The sequence below is a fragment of the Solanum stenotomum genome, chromosome 12 (assembly GCF_019186545.1).
Source record: "Solanum stenotomum isolate F172 chromosome 12, ASM1918654v1, whole genome shotgun sequence".
In the NCBI taxonomy this organism is placed as follows: Eukaryota; Viridiplantae; Streptophyta; class Magnoliopsida; order Solanales; family Solanaceae; genus Solanum; species Solanum stenotomum.
Genome location: NC_064293.1, coordinates 7993403 through 8019086, shown reverse-complemented (window position 1 = coordinate 8019086; position 25684 = coordinate 7993403). Strand labels below are relative to the sequence as shown.

General features: G+C 36.9%; 1 long non-coding RNA gene and 1 pseudogene across 1 annotated transcript; both read left to right on the top strand.

Moving 5' to 3' along the window:
• The first annotated feature begins 4773 nt into the window (after positions 1-4773).
• Positions 4774-18007, top strand: LOC125847029 (glycerol-3-phosphate acyltransferase RAM2-like; annotated as a pseudogene).
• Positions 15406-15974, top strand: LOC125848537 (uncharacterized). The gene is made up of 2 exons (XR_007444531.1): positions 15406-15544; positions 15811-15974. It is a non-coding gene; the product is annotated as an uncharacterized LOC125848537 (long non-coding RNA).
• Positions 18008-25684: the final 7677 nt, after the last annotated feature.

Here is a 25684-nt window from a genome sequence, read left to right as displayed (position 1 = left end):
GGGCAGGGTCACTACTATGACATGATTATCATAGAGTTCACCATTAAAGAAATACGATTTATATATGTGCTTACTTAGTTGCATTCACGGATCAATGTTACGTCATTATCAGATCTCAGCTTATGGAGTCTCGGGTTGTTTCTATCCTTAACTCTAGTTCACTATTTTTGATATACTTATGTTTACAACTTTTAGCCTTACATACCAGTACATGTTATTCATACTGACATCCCTCCGCTTGGGGATGCTACATTCGTGCTGCAGGTGCAAGTAGAGGCTTTAATTGTCAGTTGTAATAGGTATCTGACTTCAACTTAGAATTGATATTCTCCTTCCATTCAGGAACCATGTTCTACTTTGGCAGTATTGTGTTATTTTCCATTTGGTATGGGTAGGTTGGGGCCCTGTCTCATGTGCTAAGTTTGTTAGTCTTTATAGGCTTTTGTGGACGAGTATGACAATTTAGTTTAGTTTGGTTTTTATGGTCTTGTTGGCTTTTCGTTGCTTAGTTTAGTTGTATTATGGCCTAGTTGACCTTATGTTGTTAAAATTTAATTTAGTTATGACCTCGTTTGTCTAGATGGATATGAAAGCTGGCCTAGATGGCCTTAGCAGTATAGTTAATTTCAGATATTATATAGTCGACTTCTCGATTAAGTCTATATTGAGGCCAGACGTGCCCTACCCCAATTTTGGGGGCGTAAAAAACTTGGTATCAGAGCGAGGTCAGATCCTAGGGAGTCCACAAAGCCATGTCTAATTGAGTCTTCCTTATGGGTATGTTGTACACAATACATATAATCATGAGGCTACTGGATATTTAGGGTTCGTTTCATATCTTTCATTGACAATTCATTCTATAGAGCAAAATCATTAGGTTATATGATATCCAATTTGTGCTACTCCCCCGTCCCATTTTATGTGACACTTTTTGGATTTCGAGATTCAAATAAGTCTATCTTTGACCGTGAATTTTTCATAGATTTTTTAAACATTTTGAATTATCAATTATTGTGACTTATGATACTTTTTATGTAGTTTACAAATATATAAATTTCATTTCAAAAAAATTAAAGATCCCATGCGCAAATTTCCAGTCAAACTTAAACTATTTGACTCTTGAAAAACAAAAAGTGTCACATAAATTGAGACATATGGAGTATTATTTATGAATATGTCAATGACGAGGTAGATGGCTATACAATTGATTGGTATGACTAAGCGAGAGGGTAATATCTGCCCTCGAGAAGAGTAGGGAGATCTGGCTAAGATGCTCAGAGTGAGTCTCTTTCTCAAGGCATTGCAGCCCCTCTAGCTCCAGCTAGAGCTAAATTAGACAAACATCCAACTTCACAAGCCTTATTAATACAAAAGGGTGACAGAGTGACTGACCCTCTAGCACTTATCACACCTCTAGTAGCCCAGATGGACAAGGAATTGAGGGAGCTATTTAGTTGATGGCTCATATAGCTGTAACACCCCAGAAATTAGTAGGCTAGACTAGAGCTAAACATTTAGGTTAGAGTCAATGAAGAAGGGCAAGAGCCAAGGCAAAGGGCCAAGGCTGTCTAAGCCTTGCCAAGGCGCTGCATCAAGACCACGAGGGCCTTCATGACCAGTGGTGGTCACCACAAGTCGTGGTGCCACTCGTGGAGGTGGAGGCAGTAGCCTCCTTAAGGCTGCCTCAAATTGGATCCTCCACACGAGCCACTTCACGGCTCATGAAGCCTTAGACGACTTGTGGGAGTGGCCTTGAACATGCCTTAGTGGTTGAGGGTTGATGGAGGGTGGCTTAGCCACTGCTTCAAGGCCCATGAGAGGGACCATGACTCGTGGCTTGCACCACGGCTCGTGGAACCCATCGTGAAGATGCCTTGGGATTGTGAGCTAAAGGCATTTGTTGCCTAGCCACTGCCTCAAGGCCACGAAGGGGACCACGACTCGTGGTCATGACCATGGCTCATGGGGCCCTACGTGGTCCTTGGCAACTCACTTAAAGTGAGGGGTATTTTGGGTAATTTCGGTTTGAGTCTTATTAAAGTAAAGTCGTTTTGCCTTAGTTTTATACACCTATATAAGTCATTTTAAGTCCAAATACACCCATTCACCCCATTATTTCCAAAACCCCCAAATCAAATCCCAAAAGTTCATCTTCTTTCAAAATTTCTCTCTCTAGAACTCCAAGGAAGAAGAAGAAGAAAGTTGAAGCTAGAATTTGAAGGAGCAAGGTTTTCCACTCGATTTCTTTGGAGATTCATAGCTAAGGTATGGTAGTCCTTCATCCATGGATATCTTTCATCCATGGAGTCCCTTCAAACTCCAAATTTCAAAGTTAGAAATCCCGAAAAGCTAGGGTTTTACTCTAAATTAATGGGTTCCTTTCTAAAACAATTTTTATGTTTTAATTATGATATATTACGAATGAATTGATAAGTATTTATGTTTTTATGATGAATTCCCCAAGAACCCATGAAACCCCCATAGTTCCCAATTATGATTTTGTGATGTGAGTTTGTTGATGAAAGAAGAGTATTAGTAGATTGTGTATGAAATGAATTGATTTCTTGAATTATGATTATATACATGTCTAATGTAGTGAATTCTAGATATATTGATAGAATGTGATCCTTGATCCTTAAAGGGTAAAGTATGAGAATTAAGCATGATTATGAGATTTATGTATATGCTTCATGAACACTTTGAGAGTAAAGTGATTATGATTATGATCTAGTTGTTGTGTTGTTGAGAGACTATCTTCATATACATACCTATGTATGAATATGATATGATGTGAAAGGTTTTCTCACAATATGATGATTCCAAGGTTGAAAGGCTATTCTTACCTATTGAATCTATGAGCTATCTTATGAATTATGTTGGATTGAGTGTCAAGGCATTCTTTAATGAATATGAACTTAAGTCAACACTTAATAGGTACTCCGTGGGATAAATGCCTAGCACTGAGTGGATATTGAATATGAGATTGAAGCTCTCCCGTTAGAAAGGTCAGGTTTCTAGAATGAATCTCTTGAGATGGAAACCCCCCGTTAAAAAGGGTAGATTTCTAGTAGCAATCTCCTTATCCCATAAAATATGTGCCCATATATGTTATTTAGCTAGTGGATCCACCTAAGCTAAGAGTATGGTTCTACCTTACGCAAGTAGGACAACCCTTTTCGGTGTGGGTAACACATGGATTCTATGATAAGCTCACATGGTCTATGTCAGTTAATGCTTATTCCCACTATGAACAAGAATATGAATTATGAACTATGGTTACTCAAGAAGCTTTACTTAGTCATGGGTGGGGTTATGGGATCTTATTCATGCATTGCACGAGTATGCTTTGAGGGTATTTATGGTATGTTTCTATTATGATATGATGATCTATGTAGTGAATATGCTTATGACTTATGCTTTTCCATTACCTTCAAAATGATTCTTTAACTTAGTAAATTACATGCATTCAACTAAAATGTCCTTTTTCACGTTTTCAAGGTTTTTATGCATGACAATCATACTTAGTGCATTTTTGTACTAACTCATATTTCTCATACAATTTTCCCAAGTGTAGGGTCCAGTTCTCAAGGTGGTCCTCATTGTGGCTAGAGCTTGGAATTGATCATTCCTCCATACTTGTTGGTGAATCCTCATGAGTCGAGAACGGATGTTATCTTAGTAGTTTCGTTTATGTATTTTTCTTTTGGATTATGTAGTATGGGTTGTGTCTCTATTTTTTATATAAGTTTTGTAATAGATGGCTATTTGAGACAAGTCTAGACTTCCGCTTTCCTTTATGAAAATTTTGGATTTGAAATGCGTTGTTTTTACTATTATTGTTCTAATGCTTTACATTATGATATACCGAGTGGCTTACATAGTGCCTTTCGGGGTTCTATGTGCCATGTTACGTCTAGGGGGTGCCTTGGGTCATGACAAACTTGGTAATCAGAGCACAAGGTTTAGAACGATTCTAGGATGATATACGTCTAGTAGAGTCTTGTTCACGAGTGTGAAGCATGCCACACTTATGAATGAGAGGCTATAAGATGTTTAGGAAACCTCATTTCTTTTATTACTCTTGAGTCGTGCCTTAGAGTTTTACTCTATAAAGTCCCTCTTCTAATTCTTCTCGTGTCTTCAGGATATGAATACACGAAGGGTTAACGCTAGAAGGGTGGACGATGAGAATGTGAATCAAGGAGCTCCTCCTTAAGCTAATCAAGCTCTGGTTGACCCTTTGACTGAGAATGTGACCCATGTGGAGTTTAGGTCAGCTTTCCAAATTTTGGCTCAAGCTGTAACGGCTCAAAGAGAGGTTGTAGCTCCGGTAAATCTTAATGTGAATTTGGCCGCTTCAAGGGTTAGGGATTTTGCTAGAATGAACCCGCCCAAATTTCATGGCTCCAAAGTGGAAGAGGACCCTTAAGAATTTGTGGAAGAGGTTTATAAAGTAATTGATATTATGGGGGTGACTTTGGTAGAGAAAGAGAAGTTGGCTGATTAATAATTGAAAGGTGTTGCTCAAGTGTGGTATAATCAATGGAAGAGGAATAGGCTGGTAGGAACGGGTCCCATAGATTGGGAGAGGTTTAAATCGGCATTTCTTGATAGATTCTTTCCCCAAGAGTTGAGGGAAGCTAAGGTGGAAGAATTCATTAACCTTCGTCAAGGAAGTATGAGCGTGAAAGAGTATGCCATAAAGTTCACCCAATTGTCCAAGTATGCTCCGACTATGGTGGAAGATTCGAGGGATGAGATGAGTAAGTTTTGATGGGTGTGTCCGACTTGGTTGAAGAAGAATATCGTACGACAATGTTCCATCATGACATGGATATCTCAAGGCTTATGGGGTGCACTCAACAAATTAAGGATTCAAAACTCAAGAAAAAGAATAAGGAGGTGAAAAGAGCTAGGACCGGTGATGGGAAATTCTCCAATGCTAGGTCTGATGGACAAGGTCGACAAAGGTTCAAACAAGGGTTTTCCAACCAAGGCTCCTCTAGTGCTCCAATGGGTAACAAAGATAGGGTTTCCAACCCTAAACCACAAGGAGGTAATAGTGGTGGTTCTTATATGAATAGGCTGGATTGTGCAAAATGTGGGAAGAAACATGATGGGAAGTGCCTAGCCGGCACATGTGTTTGTTTTAGTTGTGGTAAGAGTGGTCATCAATTGAGGAATTCCCCAACACTTTCGGCCAAGGGGAAAGATACAAGAAATCTCCTCCTAGCGGTTCAAACTCCAATGCTCCAAAGCAAAACCATTTTTATGCTCTTCAATCCCGAAATAACTAAGAGAGCTCCCTGGATGTTATGACCGGTATGTCAATAGTATTTAATATTGATGTATATGCCTTGTTAGATATCAGTGATACTTTGTCATTTGTGACACAATATGTGGCCAATAAGTTTGATATGCTCCCCGAAGTGTTATTAGACCCTTTTTCGGTTTCTACCCCAGTTGGTGATTCGGTAGTGGCTAAGAGGGTGTATAGAATTTGTCATATTTCCTTGTCCCGTAGAGTTACCTTGGTGGATTTGGTAGAATTAGACATATTAGACTTTGATGTGATTTTGGTATGGATTGGTTGCATGCATGTTATGCCTCTATCGATTGTAGGACTCAGGTGGTTAGGTTTCAATTTCCAAATGAGCCTATCTTAGAGTGGAAGGGGGGAAATTCTATAACTAGAGGTCAATTTGTCTCTTGCCTTAAAGCGAGGAAGATGATCTCAAAAGGGCGTATTTATCATCTTGTTAGGGTGAGGGATGTTGAATCTGAAACCTATTCTCTAGAGTTGGTTCCGGTAGTGAATGAGTTCCCAAAAATTTTCCCCAATGATTTGCTCGGTATTCCTCCCAGCAGGAAATAGATTTTGGTATTGACCTTTTACCGGATACGCAACCTATCTCCATTCCTCCTTATAGAATGGCTCTGGCCGAGTTGAAAGAGAAACTAAAGGATTTATTAGATAAGGGCTTCATCCGACCGAGTGTCTTTCCTTGGGGTGCTCCAGTGTTGTTTTAGAAAAAAAGATGGGTATCTTAGAATGTGCATCGATTATCGTCAATTGAACAAAGTGACCATTAAGAATAAATATCCCCTTCCGAGAATCGATGACTTGTTTGATCAACTTCAAGGGGCTACTTACTTTTCAAAAATTGACCTTCGTTCAGGGTATCACCAATTGAGGGTGAGAGGGGATGATATACCCAAGATAGATTTCCAAACTAGGTATTGGCATTATGAATTCCTTGTGATGTCATTTGGCTTAACTAATGCCCCAGTGACATTTATGGACCTAATGAATAGAGTGTTTAGGCAATACCAAGACATGTTTGTGATTGTGTTTATCGATGATATTTTGATCTATTTAAGGAGTGAGAATGAACAGTGGACCATTTGAGGATTGCGTTGCAAGTTCTTAAAGACCACCAACTTTTTGCAAAGTTTAGCAAGTGTGAATTTTGGCTAAGATCCATAGCTTTCCTTGGTCATATTGTGTCAAGCAAGGGTATTGAGGTGGATCCTAGGAAGACGGATGCAGTCAAGAGTTGGCCTAGACCTCTAAATCCTTCAGATATTAGAAGCTTTTTGGGTTTGGTCGGTTACTATAGAAGGTTTATTAAGGGATTTTCTTCCATTGCTTCTCCTTTGACGGCTTTGACACAAAAGAAAGCTAAGTTTGTGTGGTCGGAATCTTGTGAGAAAAGTTTCCAATAGTTGAAGGATAGACTTACTTCCACCCCGATATTGACTTTACTGGAAGGTACGGATGGTTTTGTGGTATATTGTGATGCCTCTAGAGTTGGGTTAGGATGTGTGCTTATGCAAAATGGTAAGGTGATTGCCTATGCTTCAAGGCAACTTAAAGTCCATGAGAAGAATTATTCTACCCATGACCTTGAATTAGTGGCGGTTGTGTTTGCCTTGAAAATATGGAGGCATTATTTGTATGGGGTCAATGTGGATGTTTTCACCAATCACAAAAGTCTTCAATATGTGTTTAGTCAAAAGAACTTGAATCTTCATCAACGAAGGTGGTTAGAATTGTTGAAGGATTATGAAATGAGTGTCCTTTATCACCCCGGCAAAACTAATGTGGTAGCGGACGCACTTAGTAGGTTGTCCATAGGTAGTGTGGCTCATGTAGAGGATGACAAGAAAGAGTTGGTTCGTGAGGTGCATAGGTTGGCCTAACTAGGTGTCCAACTAGTGGGTTCCACCAAGGGTGGTGTCATGGTCCATAATGGTTCTGAATCGTCCTTTGTGATGGATGTGAAGTCTAAACAAGGCCTTGATCCTATGTTAGTTGAGTTGAAAGAGTCGGTACTCAAAAAGTCCGTAGAGGCTTTCTTCCAAACTAGGAATAGGGAGATTTCTACTTGGGTCTATCAATTGGGTCTTAATATTTTCCTTTGTGTTTGGAAGAACTTTTGGGATTAGCTTGATAGAGTTGGAAAATTCTTGTAAGTTATTATCAATTGGATAATTTTCATTAATCCTATGCATTTGAGCAAGCTACTTGTGTTCATGAATTAGTCATGTAATATTGAGGCTACAACTCCGGTCCCTCTCTTAATTGAAAAACAAAATATATTTATTGCACTTTTAGTGTTGATTAATCCTAGCTTAGAAAATAATCTAGTTTTATATTTAATTACTCAATCACTCTTTTATCTGAAGATAAGCTTAGGAAAGTTATAAATTTTCACACTCAACATCTTGACACGCGCGTATTCCTTGTGGGATCGACCCCAATTTTCGTTGGGTTTATTATTGCTATGACTGTACTACATTTCATTTGAGGTGTAGGATTGAACGTGATCAAATATTTAGCTAATTTATATATAGTAAAACCTCTTTAAATTAATATAGGTAGGACCATGAAATATTATTATTATTTTATAGAGGTATTATTTAATTGATAAATTAATATTTCTTAATTTACAGAGTGTTTGGACACCAAAAAAACTGTTTAGGGATGAAATCTCAAAGAATTTGAAAGAACCCACTTGTGAAAACGCCATTCATAAACTTGAGGTCATGATTAATGATCTTAGCTACCACAATAAAATAGATGTTAATAACCTATTAGATGGGTGAAAATGATACATGTTCTAAGGTCCAGAGCTTAGAACAAATTGTGAATATCATTGGAAAAACAATGTTCATGATAAAGTCGAAAATGATACAATTTCTTTGGAACCAGTTACGCGTAAGGAAACACTTGTAACTAGAACTCTTCACGATTTTATGGTGCAATTAGAAAAAGACAACTCTGAAACTCTTGGATGCAATAAGAAAACTTAAAGATGAACTTCCACTAGGTTTAAAGTTTAACAAAAAAGCAGAACATAATAACATCATATTTCACTAAATTTTCTTAGATATATTTGTACTTTTAAAGAATTATTAATTTATAATATTAATTGGGCCATATATTTATATAGGGATCTTCTGAAAAAATATATTATCTTATCATCTTATCGAAATAAATGATTTTTCCATTGGCTCAAGTTGGGACCGGAGAAAATTATTATCTTAGAGAGATTATTAATTAACCGAGTATTAATTTAGTGAGGTTTTACTGTATATATATAAAGTGCTACCAATGACCACTTAGAGAGGTGTTACCTAACAGTTTTACAATCAATTGAGAGAATGACACCGTTGTAATAGACTTGGATGAAACTTAACTACGAGGTAGCACTACAACAAAAACAACTTTTAGCGGCAATAAATAGGTGCCATTAAATCCAATGTCGCTAAAGGCTTTAGGGACATATACAAAGAGTGTTAATTGCTGCTAAAAGTACATATTTAGCGGCAGTTGAGCTATTGTCGTTAATTACTTACCGGTAAAAATCATTTTTAATGTAGTGTATAGTAACTCTTTTGCGTATATCGCGATGATAGCTTTCGATGTTGGTGGGGTCTTAAGGTCACTATTTCTTCTCTTAGATTCACCCATCGCGGGGATTCTTTGTTATTTCATCGTCTGCTGGAATACAAGTTGTTGTCTTTGCAACTTTTGTAGAGATGAAGGTTTCCGATATAGAATCAACAACACATGTCGTGCTACCAAAATTCTATTTAGAAGACCTTCATCCCGAGTCTTGGAGAGTATTCTTCTCGTGTGGGAAACTTTGTATTGACAGCCAACACAGGATTATGGTGGAGCCATTTTTGAAAGACTACTTAGGGATGGATATCGTTTTAGGAACTGAGATTGAAACATAAAAAGGTAGAGCAAGTGGCCTGTTATATCGCCCGTAGTTCTTGTTGGGAAGAACAAAGTTGATACTCTTACAAGCACTTTTAGAGATACTCAACCTGAGATTGGCTTCTATTTTTTTTTATGAAAGACCACAATGGTCATTTTATTACTATAACACAACTTAGACTAAAATAGCCCAACTTGTCCAAACAGAACGGAAAAGAAGAAAAAAAAAAAGGAATTACACTAAACTATATCTAATGATTCTAATCTACCAAAGCATAAAGAACTTTCCAAACCCTCGTCTGAAGCGCCACACCATCGCCGGAGCTGTGTCGGAGAATGATTCAATTCCGCCTTCGACAAGAATGAAGTCAAGATCATAAAATGAATGAGTTCTGGGCACATACACTCTGGGTATTTACAAGTATCACAAATACCATGTATGAACACCCAATAGAGACTTCTCCAACTCCACCACCATGGATCCATGACCTTCCTGTGAGATAAGTGATGAAACCTCTCCACTCTCCCTTGAATAAGCCATATCAGTGATTAATTTCTACTTCACATTCCTCCCATGACAGGATAAGCCTAACGAGGAGCTGATACCACTGCCACTAGGGGAAAGCAAAGGTATCCATTAATCTCGATTAGCCTTCGAATGCGAGTCAATGGCGTTTCCTTCTTGTGTAGCTCCCTTAATCATTATTAACTTCCAGGTATTGTCATCTTTACTTTCTTGCCTCTGCATTTCTGCTGGTTTATTTTCTGTTCCGCTTCAACTTTCATATTTCTATCGCAGTTCAGGAAGTTCACTTGCTTGTATTGTATTACTTTGATTGTTTATTTCGCCAATCTTTGTTAGTTGAAGGTTCCATTTTGTAACTTTCTTATTTTTAGGTTTGGAACCTGGGCTGTGTCCATGCTTAATATTGCTCTTGCATCTCTTGGTAGCTCTTGAATGTTAGCATATGTTATACTATCAGCATCTCCAAAAGAAAAAAATTCATTAGTTAAAAAATCAGCCAGCTTGTTTCCTTCTCGATATACATGTTCCACCACCATTGGAACTCCTTCCATTAATCTCCAAATCTTCCTTACATCCATAGCCACATTCCAAGGAATCTCCCATAAGCCATCTAATATCTTTTTAACAGATAGTGAAACTGTTTCCATAGTAAGAGGCAATAGATTCTGAGAGGTGCAGTATTCCAATCCTAGCCGAAAAGCTTTTATTTCTTCTATCAAGTTAGTACGATACCCCAGCCTTTTAGTCTTAGCATAGATGAATCTTCCTACAGCATCTCTAACACAATAGACACCTGAACTTGGACAAGGATTGTCTTTGCAAGCTCCATCTGTGTGACATTTAAAAGTACCCCCTGAGGGAGGCTTCTAATACACCACCTTACATCCAATCTTAGGACTGTACTGATTCAGCTTAAAGACCAGTTCAGCCCATGAAGTAGGCAAATTTATTAACCAAGGATAAAGGCTTTTTTCCATGAAATAAAGATCCATGTTAATACCCATTTTCATGCTTCTTCTAGACATCTTATCACCATGGGCTCCTTCTCCAAATTTTACCACACAATAAACATAGGAACAACCTTATACAAATGCTTCAATTTAGGCACCACATCTGTTGTTTCCCACTTATTAAATGTGTCTCTTAGTTGTAAAAAAGGACCAAATAGTCCAGCAGTTGCTGCAAAGTCCTTCCACAGTGATTCAGAATCAGGGCATTTCATGAAAATGTGTTCAATAGATTCTTGAACACCTTGATTGCAACACCAACACTCCACAGAGTTAGCAATCCTGTTATTGATGAGAACTTCCCCAATTGGCAGTCTTTTCTTCTAAATTCTCCATGAGCAAAATTACACTTTAAAAGGCACCCATTTTTCCCAACAACTGAGTAATCCCTTGTTTGTATCGTTTTTTGGTCTACTGACCTCCCAAGCAGATCTAACAGAGAACTTTCCATTATCATTGACCATCCACCAAGCTTTGTCCCATTCCTCTTCTTCAACACGTGGCTGGCCCAATCCTTTAATATGATCACAATTTCCTCATTGAATATATTTGATATCAATTCCTCATTCCACCTACCTTCTGTGAATAATTGCCTTACCTCATCCAGTTGTAAGTTGTATTGTTCAGTAATAGGCACTATGTAATGTAGAGCACCCATATGAGTCTAGTTATCAAACTGCACTGTAGAATGTCCACACCTAAGCTCCCACCAAATCTCTTGATCAAACATGTCCCTAGCTTCTAGCATATGTTTCCATGTCTAAGATCCACACTTCCATTCAACCATCTGAGGCCCCTTATTCTTACAATATTTGTTCCATANATTCAATCCTAATCAATGGACAAGCACAAGATTTCTTCCATTCAACAAGGGGTGTCAAGCAAGGAGATCCCTTATCTCCAGCACTTTTTGTTTTAACAGCTGAAGTTTTATCTAGGGCTTTTAATTCTTTATTCCTTGTTCCTGACTTTAAGGGCTTTGGTATGCCAAAGTGGAGTGATCAGATCAACCATTTGGCTTATGCAAATGATGCCATAATATTTGTATCAGCAAACAAGAAGTCTGTAGAAATGGTTATGACAACTTTACAGAAGTATGAATTACAATCCGGACAGTTGGTGAATAAACAAAAGAGTGAGTTTTTCATACATGGTAATTTTGAGAATGCTCCGGTGGATGAGGTGAGGACTGTTACTGGTTTTGAAAAAGGCAAGTTCCCAATCATTTACATGGGCTGTCCCATAATCCATGGAAAGAAGAAAAAGTGTCATTTTTCAGGTTTGGTCAAGAAAAGTCATAACAAGTTGCAAGCATGGAAGGGGAAAATGCTATCCTTTGGTGACAAAGTTGTACTGATTAACACTGTCCTGAATAACATTCTTATATATTTACTCTCTACTATCAACCCTCCTAAGTGTGTGATATATGACCTGAATAAAACCTTTGCTAGGTTTTTTGGTCTACTAAGGAAGTTGGGAGAAGCAAGCATTGGGTTGCATGGTCTGAAATTTGTAAACCTAAGGAAGAAGGAGGATTAGGTTTCAGGTCTTTTTTTGATGTAGAAAAAGCTTTGTTTTCTAAGTTGTGGTGGGTGTTCATAACTCAAAAATCACTTTGGTCTATCTTCATATGGAACAAATATTGTAAGAATAAGGGGCCCAGATGGTTGAATGGAGGGGTGGATCTTAGACATGGAAACATATGCTAGAAGCTAGAGACATGTTTGATCAAGAGATTTGGTGGGAGCTTAGGTGTGGACATTCTACAGTGCGGTTTGATAACTAGACTCATATGGGTGCTCTACATTACATAGTGCCTATCGGATTGTAATTCATACTTCTGTAAAGTTGTCATAACCATTTCCACAGACTTCTTGTTTGCTGATACAAATATTATGGTATCATTTGCATAAGCCAAATGGTTGATCTGATCACTCCACTTTGGCATATCAAAGCCTTTAAAGTCAGGAACAAGGAATAAAGAATTAAAAGCCCAAGATAAAACTTCAGCTGTTAAAACAAAAAGTGCTGGAGATAAGGGATCTCCTTGCTTGACACCCCTTGTTGAATGGAAGAAATCTTGTGCTTGTCCATTGATTAGGATTGAATTATTTGCAAGTAGTCTCCATACCTTGTCTGTAACAGCAGCATCAAACCCCATCTTTTCCAGAAATTTAATTCAAAAAGTCCAGTTCACCCTGTCATAAGCTTTGGTCATGACCAATTTATTAACCGCATTTGCACCTTTACATATAATGTCAGCAATAATCTCCTGGGCTAGAAGCACATTTTCAGTAATATTTCTCCCTTTGACAAAGCCTGATTGATTTTTGGATATCAATTTCAGCAACAACTTCACCAATCTATCATGTGCTACCCTAGAGATTACTTTGTTAAGAAAATTACTAAATCTATTAGGTCTCATATCAGAGAAAGTTTATACATTTTCTTTCTTTGGTAGAAGAACCAAATTAGTATGAGTAATAGACTTGGGGAGGGTAGCACCTTCATAAAAAGCCTTCACCACCTTAACTACATCCACACCCACCACTTCCCAGGCCTTCTGAAAGAGGTGCCTAGTGACCATCAGGCCCTCCCTTGCCGGTTTGTTGTTGACTTGCTGTTGGTCGGTTGCTTTTGGTCGCGGAGGTCAGTCGGTCAGAGCCTCGATGTCGTTGGCCGACGCCGGAATGTGGGAAGTGGGAACTGGTCAAGGTCAACTGGGTCGTGGGAAGTGGGACGTGTGACGATGGGAGGAACTGCCGAACTGGAAAAGTTTGAAAAGTAAAAAAATTTGAGAAGTCTTAGACCTAATTTTGCATTTTGCCTATAATTTTTAATATTAATAATTAATATAATATCAATTTATATTATAATATAATGTATTTTGATTAAACCGAAATACCGAAAATACAAAAATCACATACCAAAAACCGAACCGAAATACCGAAAATACGAAAATATATACTGAAAATCAAAATACCAAAAAAATTTGGTTCGGTTCGGTGTTTCAGCTTTTCAGTATTTATGCCCAGCCCTAGGCCCACTGGCACTATCCCATTTAATTCAAAAACCACAGCCTTAACCTCTTCAAAGGTAGAAAGGCTATTAATCATTTCATTCTCCACATCATTGATCACAGTAGGAATATGATCCAGTAAAGTCAGCTCTACCTCTGCCCTTCTATCTGAGAACTAATCTTGGAAGAAAAGCTTTGCTTCTGCTGCACCAAAGCCTGGCCCTCTACCCACATACGATTTCTTGATTTTGTTCACTTGTAACCTTCACTTTCTTCCATTTACCAGGCAGTGGGAAAACCTAGTATTCTTTTCTCCTTCAACAAACCATTGGATTCCAACTTTCTGCCTCCAATATTCTTCCTTATAATGGACATAAATCTTCAGTTCTGCTTATGCCCTCTGAAGAATCATTCTATTACCTGCAGATAGAGATTCTTCAAATAGCTTTTCCTTGATTCTGACTATTTCCTCCCTGATGGAGAGCTGCTTGAAAATATCTCCAAATTTCTCCCTACTCCACTGAGACAGAGCTGTCTTAGTCTTCTTCAATTTTTGCTTCAAATTGATGAATACATCACTCTCTGCTGACACCCAGTTGTTCCTTACCACCTCCAAAAAATCCTCTTAGTCTGTCCAGAATTTTAGGAATTTAAAAGGTTTATGAATCACCCTCTCTTGACCCCCACAAGAGAGGAGAAGTGGAGCATGATCAGACCCATCCCTTGATAGATGAACCACCTCAGCTCCTCTAAAGGTACTTAAAAGGTTAGCATTGACAAAAAATCTATCAAGCCTTTTAAAGATACAGTCTTGGTCAATTCTCCCATTCCACCAAGTATAAGGACTTCCTGTAAAATGGATATCTAGAAGGTCATAAGAGTTTACACAGAATGCAAAGTCCTCATTTTCTTGAGGGTATACAGGTAAACCTCCAATATTCTCCTCCTCATGCAATATTACATTAAAATCTCCTCCTATTAACTAAGGGAGAGTCATAGATGAACTTAGGCAGTAGATGTCATCTCACAACTCCTGCATATCCTGAGCATCACATTTTGCATAAACTGTAGTGGTGACTACAGTTTGACCAGTTTCCTGGAAGTGCAACTGTAATGATATTTGTTGTTCAGTGTTAGAGATAACTTCCATCTGTACATGCTCTTGAACAAATATCCACATCTTACCATTTTGATTCAAATTTGCATACTGCATCCCCAATCTTCTTTTGAATCTGTGAATTTGTCTCACTTCCTGGAATGGCTCCATTAAGGCAATAATAACAAATTTATGATATATGTGAAGCATTTGAATTATGTGGAATGAATTTTGAGACCTTACTGATCTCACATTCCAAAACAAAACTTTTATCATCATTTAACACTAGCTTTAACTACCTTACCAGGATTAGCCCTAATTGATTGTTGCTCCACCTTGATTTTAACTTTCCTAGATTTGGGTTTAGTTAGTGGTGATACTCCAGCAAGTGTCAAAATCCTGTTCTCTGTGATCTGATTGCTTTCTTCCTCTTTGTCTTCACTTACGGCTGCCTCTGGATGTGATTTCTCATTGTTGACTCTATCCTCTATGTCTTCCAACTGATGTGAGACAATGTTATGCTACACATGAACTGGAGAGACTGTATTGAAGATTGCTAGAGAAGTCTCATCTTTGTATGGAGTCTGACCACCTTGTATCTGAGAAACTACTGGATATATTCCTTCTTTCTCCTTTATGACTTGATTGGGATCATCAATTTGAAGAGGTACTTCATACTCTGTTGTTGCTAATATCTGATGTATTTCTGTGCNAAGATTGCTAGAGAAGTCTCATCTTTGTACGGAGTTTGATCACCTTGTATCTGAGAAACTACTGGATATATTCCTTCTTTCTTCTTTATGACTTGATTGGGATCATCAATTTGAAGAGGTACTTCATACTCTGTTGTTGCTAATATCTGATGTATTTCTGTGCCCTTCATGATGTGTATATGTTCCTCAACATCACGGCTGACTACCAACTCTGTTGCAGTTGTCTCCTGGATACTGGAGTGTGGTTCCTCTTGACTTATCTTATAAAAAACGACTATAATAGTTATAGAAGTGTTGTCATCTTTGTTCAATTCATCATTCATAGCTGGACAATTGTTTGTAACACTATTATCTAAGGATTTGGCAAGTGCATTTAATTCCTCATTAATGTGGCTCTCATCCCTTTGCCCTGCATCCTGCACCTGTGAAATGTTTTTTGTGGAAGCGTAATGTTTTGAAGTTCGCTTCCTATCACTTCCTCTCCCATGCTCAGCCTCTTGTATCTTCTCCAGCCTCTTGTATCTTCTCCTTAGTTGAATCTTCCTCATCTTGTAACACATCAAAAAGGTTCTCAGAAGTGACCTTAGATTGTGGCTCATCCATTAGTTTTCCTTTATCAGCACTGAACCTTCTATTAGTCACAGTCCATTTGGTGAATACCACCCTCCCATTGATGAAACTCCTTTGAATGGGAGTTTTACTATTGGCATCTGCATCATAGGAATCTTCTGCCAAGTTTTCTGTCAACTTCTTCTCTTTCAGTTTTGGATGTAAGATTTTACATTCCATTTCCTCATGACCCTGCAGGTTACATATGTGGCAGCACTTTAAAAGCATGTCATATTGTATTTTAACAGCCTTAACCCTCGATTTTTTTGTTTTCTCATTGACCACCTCAATCTCCACCAATTTAGGTAATTTAGTTGCCAAGTCCACTTGGACCTTAACCCTTGCACAACTTGGCTGAGTCTTATTAATGGTAGCTGAATCCAATTGAATAGGTTTTCCCACTGCCGATGCTAGAGAGAACGGTGATTCTTACGCAAAGAAAGTGTGAAGCAGATCTGGAAACGAAATCCAGGCCATAACTTGTGTTGTTTCCTTCTCCGACGTAAAAGTAGTATCGTAAATGAAAGTTCTCATTTGATATGCTATACCATCTTTTGTTGTTATGTAATGGACGCTTTTCGGCAATATGTTTATGTAATCCTTCATTAGATTGAAACGTATCAAGATGTATCTGTTTCTCAACAATCCTATTTTGCAATCTCCTTTCACTTTGCATTGTTTAGGAATTAGGGTCCTTAATTCATTCACCTCTGGCCATCCATAGGAAAACTTTCCTATGACAGCTAATTGTAACTCCTCAACTACATTCATCTGTTGAACCTTCTCCTCCGTCCATGTGATTCTTGGTACGCCTTCATTGTATCCAATAGGTCGCATCACCAGTTGTTGTTCTGCCACTTTGTTGCCTTGCAGATTCATTGCAGGTTTAACTAAATCAACGTATTTTACCTTAGTATTGATCATCCCTTCCTTACCTGTTTATTTGTCCTTCTCAACGTCTCTATTTTTCAACGCATTATGTATCAGTTCAGGAAAGTTGTTGTTATAGGCTAACAAGGTTGACTGGTCACCCTCATTAGCCCAACCAGTGGCCGAATTGGCCATGCCGGAGACTGCAATTCCATGTCGGCAAGGGTTTCACGTCAACAAAGCTCCCAGAGAAATGTTCCCTAGAAGACAAACACCTTGCTTTCGCTCGCAAGGAGTTTCAAACTTCTTTGAATTCCCTGAGATTGGCTTGGTGATCACGATACTGACATTCCTTTTATGACACTGTGTAAGGAAGGATACTTTGTACCATCAAACCCAAAAGTAAAGGAGGTAAGTACAAACAAACGTCCTAAGCCTATTAAATTCCACGATGGTCGTTTTATCAAAAAACCAACACCACTTATGTCTCTTTTCATCATCATATGGATTCCCTTCGGGTTCCTCCTTGCTTTCTTGCGAATCAGTATAGGAATATTCACTCATCCCTATACCTCTTCAGTACTACGCATTTTGAGCCACTGGCATTCGTCTCATAATTAATGGAACCCCGCCATTACGTATCAAGAAATCCGAAGACCAATCAGGCGTACTCTTTGTTTGTTGTCACAACAGGATTCTTGACAACATTTTTCTCTCTGCACCATTGGATCATCGTATCCAGTCGTTACATACTCTACGACTGAATGATTCCCATTTTGACCCTACAAATTGATTTCTTGGTAATTGAAATATTTAAGATTATTAAATTTATGAACACACTGTCTCTGGTTGCAGCTAAACGAAGATTCTTGATGCATTCTGAAACTCCTCAGAGAAATGGAGCTGCAAGTTCAACAAATGATGCATTTCTATGCTAAATTTTTTACTGAATTAATATCTGATACTTTGTAATGGATCTATTAATAAGTTAACTGATAAACAGAGTCTTCCATTTCATCTCTTTTGCTTCGATTTTGATCACCTCTTGTTCTTTTATGATTATCATATTATTTGTTGTTAGGCGTCATTTGGTTGATGGATAAAATGAATTAATCCATGGATAATTTTTAAGTGGCCTCTAGTCTGTTGTTTGGTTACAAAGGCCAGGATTAACAATTAGTCCTGGGATGAGTTATCCCTCTCTGGGTTGGAATAGTAATCCCAAGAAAACTTATCCTGTGACAAAGTATGTAAAATAACAAAAATACCCTCTTAAACTCTCTTTTCTACACCACTTTACATTCATGTCTATTAACATAATTTTTAACAACATTTATAATAACATTCACAATCTTAATTATTCGTTGTTCTTATGATAATATATTTTTCTATTAAAAAATACATTTTATAACTACAATTTTTATTTATGAATATGTTAGAAGTTGGATTTATTTGCCTAACTCTTATGTTTATTTATATTTTGATTTCTCTTAAAATGTTTACTCCACTACTAAATTACATGTTTTTAATTAAATGGTTTACTACTCACTTAAAAACTATATTTTATATATCAATTAAAATGTAGATAACTTTAGTAAACTTAAAATGAAAGTTTTATTTTTAAGCTAAATAAGATGAATTTTTTATTTTTAAACTAAATAAGATGAAAGTTTTATTTTAAAACTAAATAAGATGGAAATATTATTTTTAAGCTAAATAAGATGGAAGTTCTATTTTTAAGTTAGATAAGATGAAAGTTTAATTTTAAAAACACACGGCACAGTCATGGAAATGCACACACAAAATATTTAAGCTAAATAAGATGAAAATTTTATCTTTAAGAATGAATAACTAATTAAAGCTTGCAAAGAAAATGTAAAAAAAAACTAAATAAGNTAAAAACACACGGCACAGTCATGGAAATGCACACACAAAATATTTAAGCTAAATAAGATGAAAATTTTATCTTTAAGAATGAATAACTAATTCAAGCTTGCAAAGAAAATGTAAAAAAAAAACTAAATAAGGTGGATAAGTTTGCATATGACAAACCAAACAAGCAATAAAAATTAATCTCAATATAACTAATCCCAACATAACTTATTCATGTATAACTTATCCCAACATAACTTGTATTCAAACCAAATGACCCCTTAGTGTTTTATTTCAATTACACCTTCTTTAGATGGTTATTACCCGTTGTATTATATTGTATTATTAGTTTAAATACAATATTTGTTTTGATTGTTACTTAAATTTTATTGTATCATATTGTTTAAACTCATCATTAGATAATACGAAAAGACTCAGTTATGTAACGATCAATTTGGTGTGATTGTGCAATATGCCTAGTGGGCAGAAAGCCTCAAATCAACGGAAATCACAACATTAAAGGGAAATAAACAATGAAATGAAGAGAAATAACATAAATATATGTACAACAAGACAAGATTCAATCCCAGACCTTGTAGACCACAGTACAAAGCTACTAAAATGAGTACAAGATCCAAAATAAGTATAGACTTGTCATGAATACAAAAGACTAGCCAAAACTATATTCAGATGGAGATGAGTCAAATTAACTATTCTTTAATATAATTCTTTTGCATGGTACATATTATTTCATCACGTTGAGCATGAGTTGTTTTTTACAAAATTTAATTAAATTATGATTTGAAATCATAATTTTGAATCATATGTCTAAAGCTAATTTAAAATTTATAATTTTCATATCACAGGTCCCAATGCAAGCTAAACAAAATTGCGTACATATGCCATATAACAAAAATTTGCCACGTGAAAGCCAGTAACAAAGGTCTCCCGCCTTTTTAAGTAACTGAATTTTGTTTACATAAGTAACCGCTCAGATTTACTTCTTCTTCTTCTTCTGATGAGATCCAAAAGTTACAGAACCAATTTTCCCTCTTTGGCTCTCCGTGAAAATGGCTCTACGGATGTGTGTTGTTTATCATTGCTTCTCTCTTCTTACTCGACTTTTTTATTTACTGCAGAATTTTTGGTAAGCATGGGGTCTCTGTTTTCTTTTCTTCTTTTATTATTTTCATACATGGAGTTCTTTCTCTGTTCTTGAATTTTCAATTACTGATTCTGTTTTCTTGTTTTACAGTGAGAATGATGATGAGACATGGAAAAATCATGGAAAACTTTGATCTCCGTCTGAACAGGACCCATCTTCTTTATTTTTCGATTCCGAAATCATTACCGGAGAAAACAGCGTATAAAACTCCACTGAGAAAATCCAACTTTTGGGCATCAGCTCGTCAACCGTCAGTTTTAGCAGCACCACCACTGTATCAACAGGCCAACGGCACTACATTTGTGCCACTGAGAAAATCAAACTTGAAGGTCAACAATAGCAGAACTGATATGCCGGAATCACTGAATCACAGTCCAGTTCATCTCGTCTTTTTGGCTCATCCACCGTCAGTTTCAGCAACACCACCCCCGTATCAACAGGAGAATGGTACTACATTTGTACCACTGAGTAAATCGAACTTAAAGGTCAACAATGGCGGAACTGATATGCCGGATCTCTGAATCACCGTCTCTCAAGAGAAATGATGAATACTCAAATTGATTCAAGTTAGATACTGAGAAACACATTTGTCGAATTAATATCTGATTCTTTGTAATGGAACTATTCATTCATACAAGTAAACTCAAAACAGAGTCTCGCTATTGATTCAAATAAAAATCTTTATTAGCTGTTGCTCGCTTTGATTCGATTTTTGATTACCTATTGTTCTTTTTCGTTCAATTATCATATTATTTGTTGTTGTTAGTATTCTTTACTCGCGTAGCTTCTTTACCATTGTACTCCCGTTTCATACATGCTTGTAAACTGCAAACAAAATGTCTTCCTATTCATTCAAATAAAATGAGTGTTCATTCACGCTTCTATTTGTTGACATTTATTTGCCCTGATTTCTTATCATAAATAAGTTTTCTTTTTAGGAAAATGTTTTAATATTTTAACTAGTCTTTTTCTTGTAGGAAAAGTTTATGACTCTATATATATAAGTTTGTTCCTTCTAATTTAATCAACATTCACAATGTAATCCTAGGGTTTTGAGAGCTGCGGTTATGAAGGAGAATTTTGTGTACCTCCTTATATTCCGAGTGAATTGGTTGAAGTTGTTTCTCTTTTGTACTATCATATTTATAGTGGATTGCTCATCTCCTTTGTAGACGTAGGTCGATTGACCGAACCACGTTAAATCTGTCTCTTTTGATGTGTTTCTCGTTTGTCTTCTTACTCATGGTCTTTTGAGGTTTGCTTTTGCTAGTTCCGCATTACACCTGCTTATTTCAGTCCTAACACTATTTTGATTAATTGTTCTTTTCTTTGATTTGATTATCGGTATATTTGTTGTTATTGTTCTTTTTCTCTATTATTTTCACTAATATATTCTCTTTGTTTGCATTCTTGTAATGTTTTACTTGAATTGAGGATCTATGAAAACAATTTTTCTACCTTCAAATTTTATTATGTTCTTGGGAGGTTAAAAATGTTTACTCCCTTTGTTTCAATTTATTTAGCCTATTTTGATTTTCTACGAATTTTACGGAAAAAAAAAACTTTTAAATTTTGTAGTCTAAAATTAAATATACGTCAAATATACCAAGTTGTCTTTTAATCTTGGTCTTAAATATTGTTAGTTGTAGTTTTGATGATTTGACAAACCCAGAAACCCAGGGACCTGATCCCCGAAGCAAATATACACACAACTGCCAGGCTGGAAAAAGTACAGTTAGTTGGTGCACTGTCTCCAACTGTGGCAGAAACCTCAGACAATGGCATGGCCTCGAAGGTTGTGACTATTCTTCATAAAGATTATGTCCAATAGTCATAACTTTAGTTTTTGCAACTTGAAAATAAAAACTCTCAAGAACTCTTGCAAAGGCCAACAAAAGTGAAGAATCATCCTCAAGAACAACAGGGACCTGATAGAGCTGCAAACTTAGTTGTCTTAGGATTATTTCTTTTGCACATACATTGTAAATCTGTTCCTAAATCTATAATGGATTCAGATATTGAGTTTTGGTTGAAAAGTCTAAATTGGTTAAGGATAACTGATTTAGTGGGCAACATCGTTTTGTTGCTTAGTCAAAGTCTAAATCATCTAGAGTGGGTGGTTTAGTAGGATCCCTGTGTGTTGCTTAGTTGAATCCTAAGTTGTCTAGTGGTGATAGCTTAGTGGGCAGTGTGGCATCTGCTTAGGCTCTTCAAGTAATAGAGTTATTATTTGGTTGTGAGATTAATAACTTTTTCTCACTTTGGTTGTAACTGGGTTTCACTTTTGCTTAAGGAAGATTAGCGGAAACAGTTGAAAATCCTGTGTGACAGGTCGTGGTTTTACTCCCTTGAGCAAGGAGGTTTCCACGTAAACTGCTTGTGTTGTGTTCTTGTTATTATTTACTCTTCGTTATTGTACTTGTTGAGTCAAGGGACCTGGTCCATTGACTAAGAGTGGACGCACGCATTCTATCAAATATGTTATGTGAAAAGTTGAAATTAAAGAGTTGCTAAAGGAAAAAGTTGTTCTTTTTTAAACGAATTAAAAGAGAAAGTAGGCTAAAACAAATTGAATTGGAGGGAATCATTCTTTTCTCCAAGCGTGCTTGTTTAAAAGAGTGGGGGTGTTTGACCAAGATTTTGAGAGAAATATAAGTGATTTTAGGAAATAGCAGGAGTTTTTTGCTAAAACAAATTAACAAAAAAAAATCTCCAAAAACATACATATTATTTGTCAAAGTTAATAAAAAAAATTAAATGTGAAACTGATAGTACTGAATCTGTTGATGATCATCTAATGGATGATTTATGAGAGGAGTTAGGATCATCAATTAGATTATTACACTCTTCACTTCATCATCACTGTCATTCTTTTCTATGGGTTATTCCCTTGGGGTCGTTTGGTGTGAGGGATAAGAATATATAGTCTGGGGATAAAAAAAATAGTCCTAGAATAAAAGTTTGATGTCTTGTTTGGTTGACATGTTTGGGATAACTTATCCCACCATTTATATCATAGTGATAGGATAAGTTATCCCATATACAGGGTGGAATAAGTTATTCCAAGATAACTAACCCCAGGATAATTAATCCTAGGATAACTAGTTCCCAACCAAACCATTTATATATGCTTCTTCATTTTTGTCCAAGAAAAACTTTTGTCAATTTTCATGTGTTATTACGATTTATGGGGTGGCTGCTATTTTTTATGGTGAAAAATATAGATTTGTTACTAATATGACGGCAATGATAGTGGTTTCATGGTGGTGTTCATTGAAGAAGAAACAATTGAATGACATGGAGAATTTCATTCAAAAAATCTGACATGACATCTAGTGTGGCAATGAGATGACATTGTTGTGTCGCAAGTGTGATACACCTCTCATTGTGAGAGTGATGCTATACGTCTAGTGGTCATAATAAATTCACTTTTTAGTAGTAGAGGTGTGTAAAAGGTCACCATATTAATTTAAACATGTAACTGATTTTTCGGGACAAATTCAGAAGTGCATTTATGCCCTTTTCCGGGATAAGACATAAATACCCCCCTAGACTATGACCGAAATCTCAGAAACACACATTAACTAAACTAAGGTCTTATTACCCCTGAACTCATTTTTTTGTATTGTCTTATGTGGCACCCTCCGTGACTCCACACAATTGAGGCGCGTGGGAGATATTTGGATGCCATGTAAGCCAAAAAGGTGTACAAATTTACAAAAAAAATGGGTTAGGGGGTAATAGGACTTTAGTTTAGTTAAGGTGTTTCTGAGATTTCGATCATAGTTTAGGGGGTACTTGTTCCTTTTCCCCTTTTTTCCTAGTATTAACTTGGAATTGCTTTAAAAATTTATAAATTTCAGATTTTGCTTCGTGAGACTTACCTGCACTAAACTCTAGGTATAGGTAGTAGAAAAGAAGATTAGGTTAGTCTTAACCTTTTGACTAGTTGATTGCTGAAGGGTAGATGAGACTTGAGAATTGTATATATAGATAGTTAATCTCCACAAACTGTTGGCTCAATTAGCAAAGTCTGTATTAACATATGTGTTTGATTGTTAGTACTAGTAAAGAGGCAAGTGATCATGGGGCCAAGAGGACCTAGACCAGGAGGGCCACCTGGGTGGGGCCCTCCTCAAGGTCCGGGAGGACCACCGATGCCTGGACCAGGAGGACCACCTAGATTGGGTCCTCCTCAAATTCCGGGAGGACCACCGATGGCAGGACCTTGTGGCTTCTTTAGTAGTTTTTGCAACCCTTTAGGCTCCTGGTAAAACATTCTTCAATATAGCTAAATTTATCTTAATTGTTGTTTCTTTAACCTGACTTGCTGTTTAATATTGTACAGCCTAAGCTTTTTTTGCTGCTGCTGGTTGTTACAAGACTGTTTTGGTCACCCAATGGGTTCACCTGGCCCTCCAAGACCTTATGGACCTCCTCCACCTTGATCCTAAGGGAAGTACTGAAAGACTATAAAAGAAGAAAAGAAAGCAAAAAAAAAAAAAAACAGCAAATGATATGATCTCAGTTCAGAATTGTGATCTAGTTGTCCCTTCTTTTGCATAATCTCCCTTTATTTTTCCTTTTCTGGTGGCTTTCAATGTCAATTTCTCTGAAAATTTAGGTCATTTTGGCTTGTAATGTCAAAGACTAGAAGGGTTCTATCTTGCTAAAAAGAGAAAGATCCATTTATGTGAAATTCTTCCAGAACTGCTATGGGTATTGACTAGTATAAGAATATTGATATTACCTTAAGAAAAGTTATGCAACAAAACAACTCTGTGTGTGTTGGGTAGATGTTTGTCACCGAAGTTCTCAACTACAAACCGGTTAGGGTAAAGGTTTAACCGTTCAAGTGCAAAACAAGACCTGAATTGGAATGATGTTTCATATTTGCCTTGATCTTTGTGTAATCAAACTTGGAATTTTAGGTGCCATTTATTAAGACACTGCTCTCAATTACAAAACATTATCCAAAAGGGGTGAAGGCAGCTGAAAAGAATGCACAAAAGAGAACATGTCAACCAGATTTCATAAAAACATGATTCAAACAATATAACAAAGAGAACTTTGTCAATTACACAAATTTGAACAAGACAACAAACTTCAAAAGCTACACTTTAAGCACTACAGCTTCCTAGGATTATGGGGGTTAAGAAAGAAACAACATCATTTACAAGAGCAGCTTCTGTTCTAGCGGAGATGGTATTAACACTATTCTGCTTTATTGAGAAGATTATTCTTGTTCCACTTGAGTAACTCTTCTGTGTGTCAGCTGAGGGCTCGTGTATTCAGAGTCAATTTCAGTTGAGATGTTGGATGAGACAGATGAACTGGGAACTGAACTCGAAACGGGGTTAGGACTACTTATTTGACTCCTAAAGCTCTGAGAAGCAACATGTTGGGAAGTCCTGGAAGTTTCAGGAGCAGGATTTCCCTGAGCNGTCTCCACCAACACTTCTGTTGAGAGTGATTTGTCTTTTTGCAATGAGGGCAGGGAGACTGACTTCCTCCCTGATTGTTGTAATTATTTCTTGGCCTCTGCTTCTTGTTCTTTTTCCTTCCTTTGTTTGACTAG